The sequence below is a fragment of the Merops nubicus genome, unplaced genomic scaffold (genome assembly GCF_000691845.1).
Source record: "Merops nubicus isolate BGI_N331 unplaced genomic scaffold, ASM69184v1 scaffold20287, whole genome shotgun sequence".
Classification (NCBI taxonomy): domain Eukaryota; kingdom Metazoa; phylum Chordata; class Aves; order Coraciiformes; family Meropidae; genus Merops; species Merops nubicus.
In genome coordinates this window covers 6,212-12,422 of record NW_008618556.1, presented here as the reverse complement: position 1 = coordinate 12,422, position 6,211 = coordinate 6,212, and positions in this window count along the sequence as shown.

Genomic DNA, 6,211 nt, shown 5'->3' with positions numbered 1-6,211 from the left:
GAATTTGGGGAGGAGTTGGCTTTTTTTCTCCTTCCACCCCCTAGAGTAGATGCTATTGGATCTCCAGTCAGGATGAGGGGTTGCCACTGTGCCCTGTCCTGGTCTCCCCTCTGGCTGTGCTGCTGTGGCAGCCCCTCAGCTGGGGGGAGACTGGTCCTGTCCCAGTGTTATCCCAGGAGGATGCACACGCTGATGGCCTCAGGAGGTCATGGAAGCTGCACAGCACTGGCCTCTTTCCTTCAAGAAGACTTACATCCAACAAAAAGGATTTTTATCACATGCCAGTGGATCACTGAGTGATTCAGGAGGAGCCGTGACAGTGATGGAGCCACCTGCAAGTGGGTGCTCTGGGACACGGAGCTGCAAACATCACCTGAACCAGCAAGGCTGCTGGAGTGGGCGAGAGGGGGGTGTGAGTAGCACTGCACGGAGAGTCCCTTGGGCTTGTTTTTCATTGCAGCAGCTGAGCTGCCAGATTTAACCTGTTCCACCTCCAGGGGCTGGTGGAAACTGCAGGGATGTTCATGGTGCTGGGTACCGAGGGAACTGCAAAGAGATGACTGCGTGAGATGACCCAGCCCCTGGGCCTTGGCCTCCTGTGTCTCTGCCATCCCCATGGCCCCATTGTCCCCATGACCCAATTGTCCCCATGTCCCATGGGTGGCAGGTGAGGATGAGGCTCTTGGCATGCGTGGGGCTCCTTTTGGAAACCCAGGATGCCCTACCTGCCTGCCTGCTGCTCATCCAGTGTAATGATTTCATGGCAGACGTGTCGTATCCCACTGCTGGGAAATGCTGCTGGGTCCCACGGGTTTGGACCTGCCAGATGGACATCCCAATGCTCTTAGAGCCGTTTTCCCTGGGGCCACTTGCCTTCAGGAGAATCAGGAGATGTTACATGAACTCTGAATATGAACTGAAATACTTCCATAAAATGCTAATACAGAAAATGTGCTGGATATTTTTTTTCCCCTTCCTCCTCTGACTTTCTGGTTTCAGTACATTGCTAGCAGAACCTCAATGAATGTTCATGGTAAGAGGATTCCCAAAGTGTACAGGGCTTTGGGTGCTTTTGGACTTGGTCACGACTGCTACAGCAAGTCGCCTGGGAATTAATATAGTCACTGTCACACAACAGATTTTTAAAAATAGATGATAACTTGTTACTAAGCCTGAGGGTCTGTCCGTGCTGGGGTGCGGGCAGGCTTCAGTCTCTTTGCCAAGGCTACAAGTCCCAGGACCGCTGGCCAGGACCCTTAAACCTCACCTCTGAAAATCAAGGGGAATTTCTAAAAGGGAAGGGGTGTGCTCAGGCTCTTGGCCAGCTGGGTTGAGGAGGAGTGTGGGGAGAGGGGTGCGGGTTGTTACCCCACCTCAGCTGCCCAGCACCCTGCTCCTCTCCTCGTCTCTCCTGGGGCAGACCGTAGGAGCTGCTGCGCGCGGCGGTGACAACTCCCCGCACTCTGGGTGTTTGATCCGAGGAAATCACCACTGAGCCTGGAAATGTCACGATAACATCACGGGCAGAATTTTTTTAAAGCCCTGAGAAAGAGCCTGTTAAAGCCCGTTTCTCTGCAGCGCGATCCCAGCTGCTTTCGTTTTTGCTCCGCATTTCAAGTTTACGGGCACGGGCAGGGAAGTCCTCCCCCCAGCTCTCCCCTCGCTTTCCTCTCCCTTTGATTCACAGCAGTTTTGCTGGCCGTGGCCTTGGCACTCGCTGGGGCTGGAGGAGTGAGGCCCCCCCCGCCCCCCCCTTTGCTGGGCCTCTCCTGTAAGGAAGATGTGTGGGATGCCCACGGGCTGCATCCTGCAGCTGGTGCATCCCGTCACTCCAGCGCCGGGCGAGCGCAGGCGTTGGGCCCATGGGGATCCTGGCTGGCCGGAGCGTGGCCTGCCCACGCTGGGAAAGGATGGTGGGGATGTGGGAGCAGAGCCACCAGCCCTTTCCCTCTGTTTTTCCTCATGTTCTGGGTGGGCGCCCCAGGCAGCTACACGGAGGTACCAAAACCTCGTAGCAAAACTGCACCTCGTTATTCCACTCATTTTGCAATACTGTTAAGGAGCATCCAGCAGAGTATGTGACCCACACATGTTTAATTTCTTTTACAGTCTCTGTTTTGATATATGCTGGATGTGTTTCTATAAAACGAAGATTTATTGGAACCTGGAATTTTATGGCTTTAAGGTTCAATTGAGTCCAGATTGTGAGTTTCTCCTTTTGGAAGAGGAGGAGAAGGTTTAAAAGAGCCCAAAGAAGCGTGTTCTGCCTGTGGTACTCGTGAAACTGTAGGCCAAAGCTGACACCTTTTTGCTTAACTTCTACTATAATGTCAAAGCAAAAATTTACCGTCAAATATTATGTCTTCCATATGCAGTGCCCAACTGCAGATACAGATCATGGCAATGCTGTTTGGCTCCTTTCTTTGAAGTCATTGTCTGTGCCATAAGAAAGCCGGGACTCGGTGCAGGACCCAGGGAGGAGCAGCAGGTCAGCACAAACCCAGCCCATGTGTCATTAATGATAATGTGTCTTCATTTAAAAACATGCACTTGCACTCTTGATTTTCCTTGTAAAAGCACAGCAATGTCTTTGCTGCCGACTACGCTCAGGAAAGCAGCATGTTTTTAAAACGCACTTAGAGCTGCAGGAGTGTCTATTAAACGCATTCCATGTATTTATATAACATTAAGTATAAACCAAAGTATTTTCTTGGGTGCTAAACATAGCTCAGTAAAGAATAACATCACTTCAGAAGAAAACTCAGCTCCTGTTCTGTACCAGAGCAAACCCGAAGTTTGCTCTGGGCATCTGCCCACAGAGGTGGCAGAAAATTTCCCCATCCCTGGAAATTTTCAAGCTCAGGTTGGACAGGGCTTTGAGCAACCTGCCCTAGCTGAAGATGTCCCTGCTCATAGCAAGGGGGTTGGAGTAGATGACCTTTAAATGTCCCCTCCAACCCCAACCAGTCTGATTCTATGAAGCAAGTCCATCACCTCCTGCAGTGATGTTGCCTGTGTCAGGCCAGGCATGAGCGGGGCTGGGGTCCTTGTGCTGTGGGGTCTGAGTAAGAGAAGGTCTCATAGGTGCCCGCCCAGTGGCATGCAGAAGCTGAGGTGTTCATCATCCCCAGGCAACACGTGAAGAAAATAAAGAAGTGCTGGTTTTCTGCTTGAGTGTGTCAAACGGCCTGTCGTGATTTTAACGAAACCAGGGCACGGCGTGAAGGGCTCTGGTGGGAGACAACCAGCATCTGAGGAAGCGGGGCCTGGATCCAGCTCTCCGGTTACCACGACATAAGTAAACAAACAAGTTTATCACAAGTGATGAGGGCATCATGCCAGTTTCAGTTAAAATAATAAAATAAACCCACGCCCCCAAACCAACAAATTATTGCAGCATGAGGAGAGTCCTGAATGAAAATTATTATTCATGTGAACACCAGAAATATATCTTGTCATAAACTCAGGCCTCCACATCTGCTTCACCACCAGAGGATTCTTTATAAACAGCCTCTTTAATTTTATCTAACAGCCTGTTCACAGACACGCAGTCCAAAAATACATCTCCTTTTCCTCCTCACACTATCCTGAGCTTGGCAGGGCACCAAACATGAGGTTCAGCTCCTAGTTCAAAAAAGCCCTCCTTTAAGCATCAACTCTGAGCTTGATTTAATAAAATCTCTGTCCGATTTCCTCCAGGCAGCACTAATGGGATGCAGAGCCCTGCAGCTCTCAGGGGCTGCTCCAGACCTGCTCTGTGGTGGGCAGAAAGATGGTTTTGTGGTGAAACAAAATTACTCTGCGAGGGAGCTGGGGAACAAGCTGGTGTTTCCCAGAGTATCTTCTCCAAGGGGTGCAGGGCTTTGCTTCCAGCTGTGCCACCCTCCAAAAATGGGAGTGAGTGGGCAGCACGGGAAAAGCGGAGCAAGAGCCACAGCAAGGGATGCCCTTGTGCCACCAGTATCCCGAGGGATGCTCCAGTGCCACTGGTACCCAGACCCCCACCCGCTGCTCCTGTGCCCCAGGGGAATGGGGAGAAAAGCATCGAGGCCCCTAAAATGGTTTCCAAACCCCAGGTACCCAGGGAAGATGCATCTGTCTTGTCGCCAGTGTTGCACTGCACGGCTGAGTGATGGTGGGTGCTTCTGGAGGAAGGTCTGGGCAAAAGAGATGGGGTGTTTAAATTGGGACTTTCTCCCAAAGGGTCCTCCTGAGACCAGAGGCAGGACAACCACCTTCACGCCTCCTGACACTGATGTTCCCAAGTGCCACACTGATTTTCTGGCTGCTGATTGCCTGGGAAAGCTGGAAGGGATATTGATTGCCTTTCAAAGCCAAGGCAAGAACGGATGCTGTTGCCCTAGAAGATGAAACACCTCCCTGCTGTGAGGGCCGTGCCAAATTATGGGCCCCAACTTCCGAAGAAATTAGTGTGAGAAACATTGCATAACGCAGCGTTCACCGCAGTGCAGGATTTAGTGCTAATTAGCTGGATAATTGAAAACATTTAAGAATGATCCCATTTGAGAAACTGAGGAGTGGAACTTAAGCATCTAAATTTGCAGTGATAAAGAAATATTAACAGCCTGGCGCATCTTGATGTCCAATGGAAGAGGATGTTTAATAGTTTCTCCTTATGGTCCAGTTGTTTGTTTAAATTACTTGGAAGCTAAACCAGGAGCAAACCTAACCAGTGCTGCTGTGGGGGCAGGGGGCAGGTCATAATAAGCAAATTTTATTTAGCATTGCAGCACCGGGTTAAATGGAGTGAAATAAAGGAGGGGGGAGTTTCCCGAGTGTTCAGTGAGGCAGGTGCCATCGCCGAGACACGGAGGAGAATCAGCAGAAATCTGCCAGAGCCCGTCAGGTCACTTGGTTGCCCTAACAGAGGACAGTTAGCAGCCCAGGTATGAATGAAAGGGGACCACTGCTTCTGGCAAAGGCTGCTGCAGGTCTGTAGGGATGAAGGGTCTCTCAGCTGGTGTGGGGGATGATGGTGGCACGTGGGGCTTTGCTGTCTCCTCCCAGGAGGGGTTTTCCAACCGGTCCTTGAGGTCACACCAGGGTGTCTTGAGAGCCTTGTGCTGCTCAGCTGTGAGTCCCCAGTGGCACTGGTCCCCTGCAATAGGAGGAAACCAGGGTTTTCTGGAGGAGCCCCATGCCACCTGGTGCTGCAGCAGCCCCTGGGCAGTCCCCCTCCAGTCAGGTACCAAATATCACTCAACAAGGAGCACCAGTGTGCATCTGATGACACCTTACTGGCCCGAGCTTGGATGATGCCTTTCAGCTGAATTTCATCTGAATATTCAGGAGAAACAAACTGAAGGCAGTTTATTGAACGGAAGAAGCAAGTTTAGCTGAGGTGCTGCCCAGCTGCGAGCTGCAGCACGCTGATCCTTCCTTTAATGTACTACAACAGGAACATAAGTCAGTTGTAAATTAGACAGCATATATTGGAAATTTTGGAAACTTTGGGAATGATTGGATTTTGCAAATCACATTTCAGGAGGTAATTTATTTATACAAGCATCGACTCATCAGCTGTACCAAAATGCTCAAGGTACCTGCGCGTGCTCTGCGGGGGTTGCTGGTGTGACTCCATTTCACATCTCCTAGCACGAGTTCAGGGAAACCCCAGCTGTGGGGTGCACATGGATCTTCCCCACAGCTCTTTCCTTGGCCAGCCCTATGCCCAGTGGGGTCAAATGGAAAAGCCATTTTCAAGGGAAGAGGCTTAGAGGGAAATGGGATGTGGGTGAGCACAGGCATCACTACCCAGGTGGGTGGTAGATCCGCTGTCTTTGGAGAGTTCCCAAAGTTGTCTGGATGAGGCCCTGGAAAACCAAATCCCTCTTCAAGCCCTTTCAGCCCCCGTTACTCTCCCCTGAGCTTGTAGGCAGTGACGATCTGGCTCAGAGCACCCCAGCTCTCACAGTATGGGGTGCTGCTCCAAGCACCCCCGGGCAGAGATGCTGGAAGTCTTCTCCCAGCAAAGCCCAGAGGAGCCAGATAACTTGGGCTCAGCTGATGCTGTGGTAGGAAGGTGTCACAGTTTAGGGTTAGGGCTGCCCCCAGACCTCTAACAGCAGCTCTCTATTAACCCCTCTCGGGGCCAAAGGGGAAGAGAAAGGGAGTAAGGGAGAGACTTATCGATTAGAAAAGAAAGCAGCTTTAATGAAAATACTACTACTACTACTACTACTACTACTAG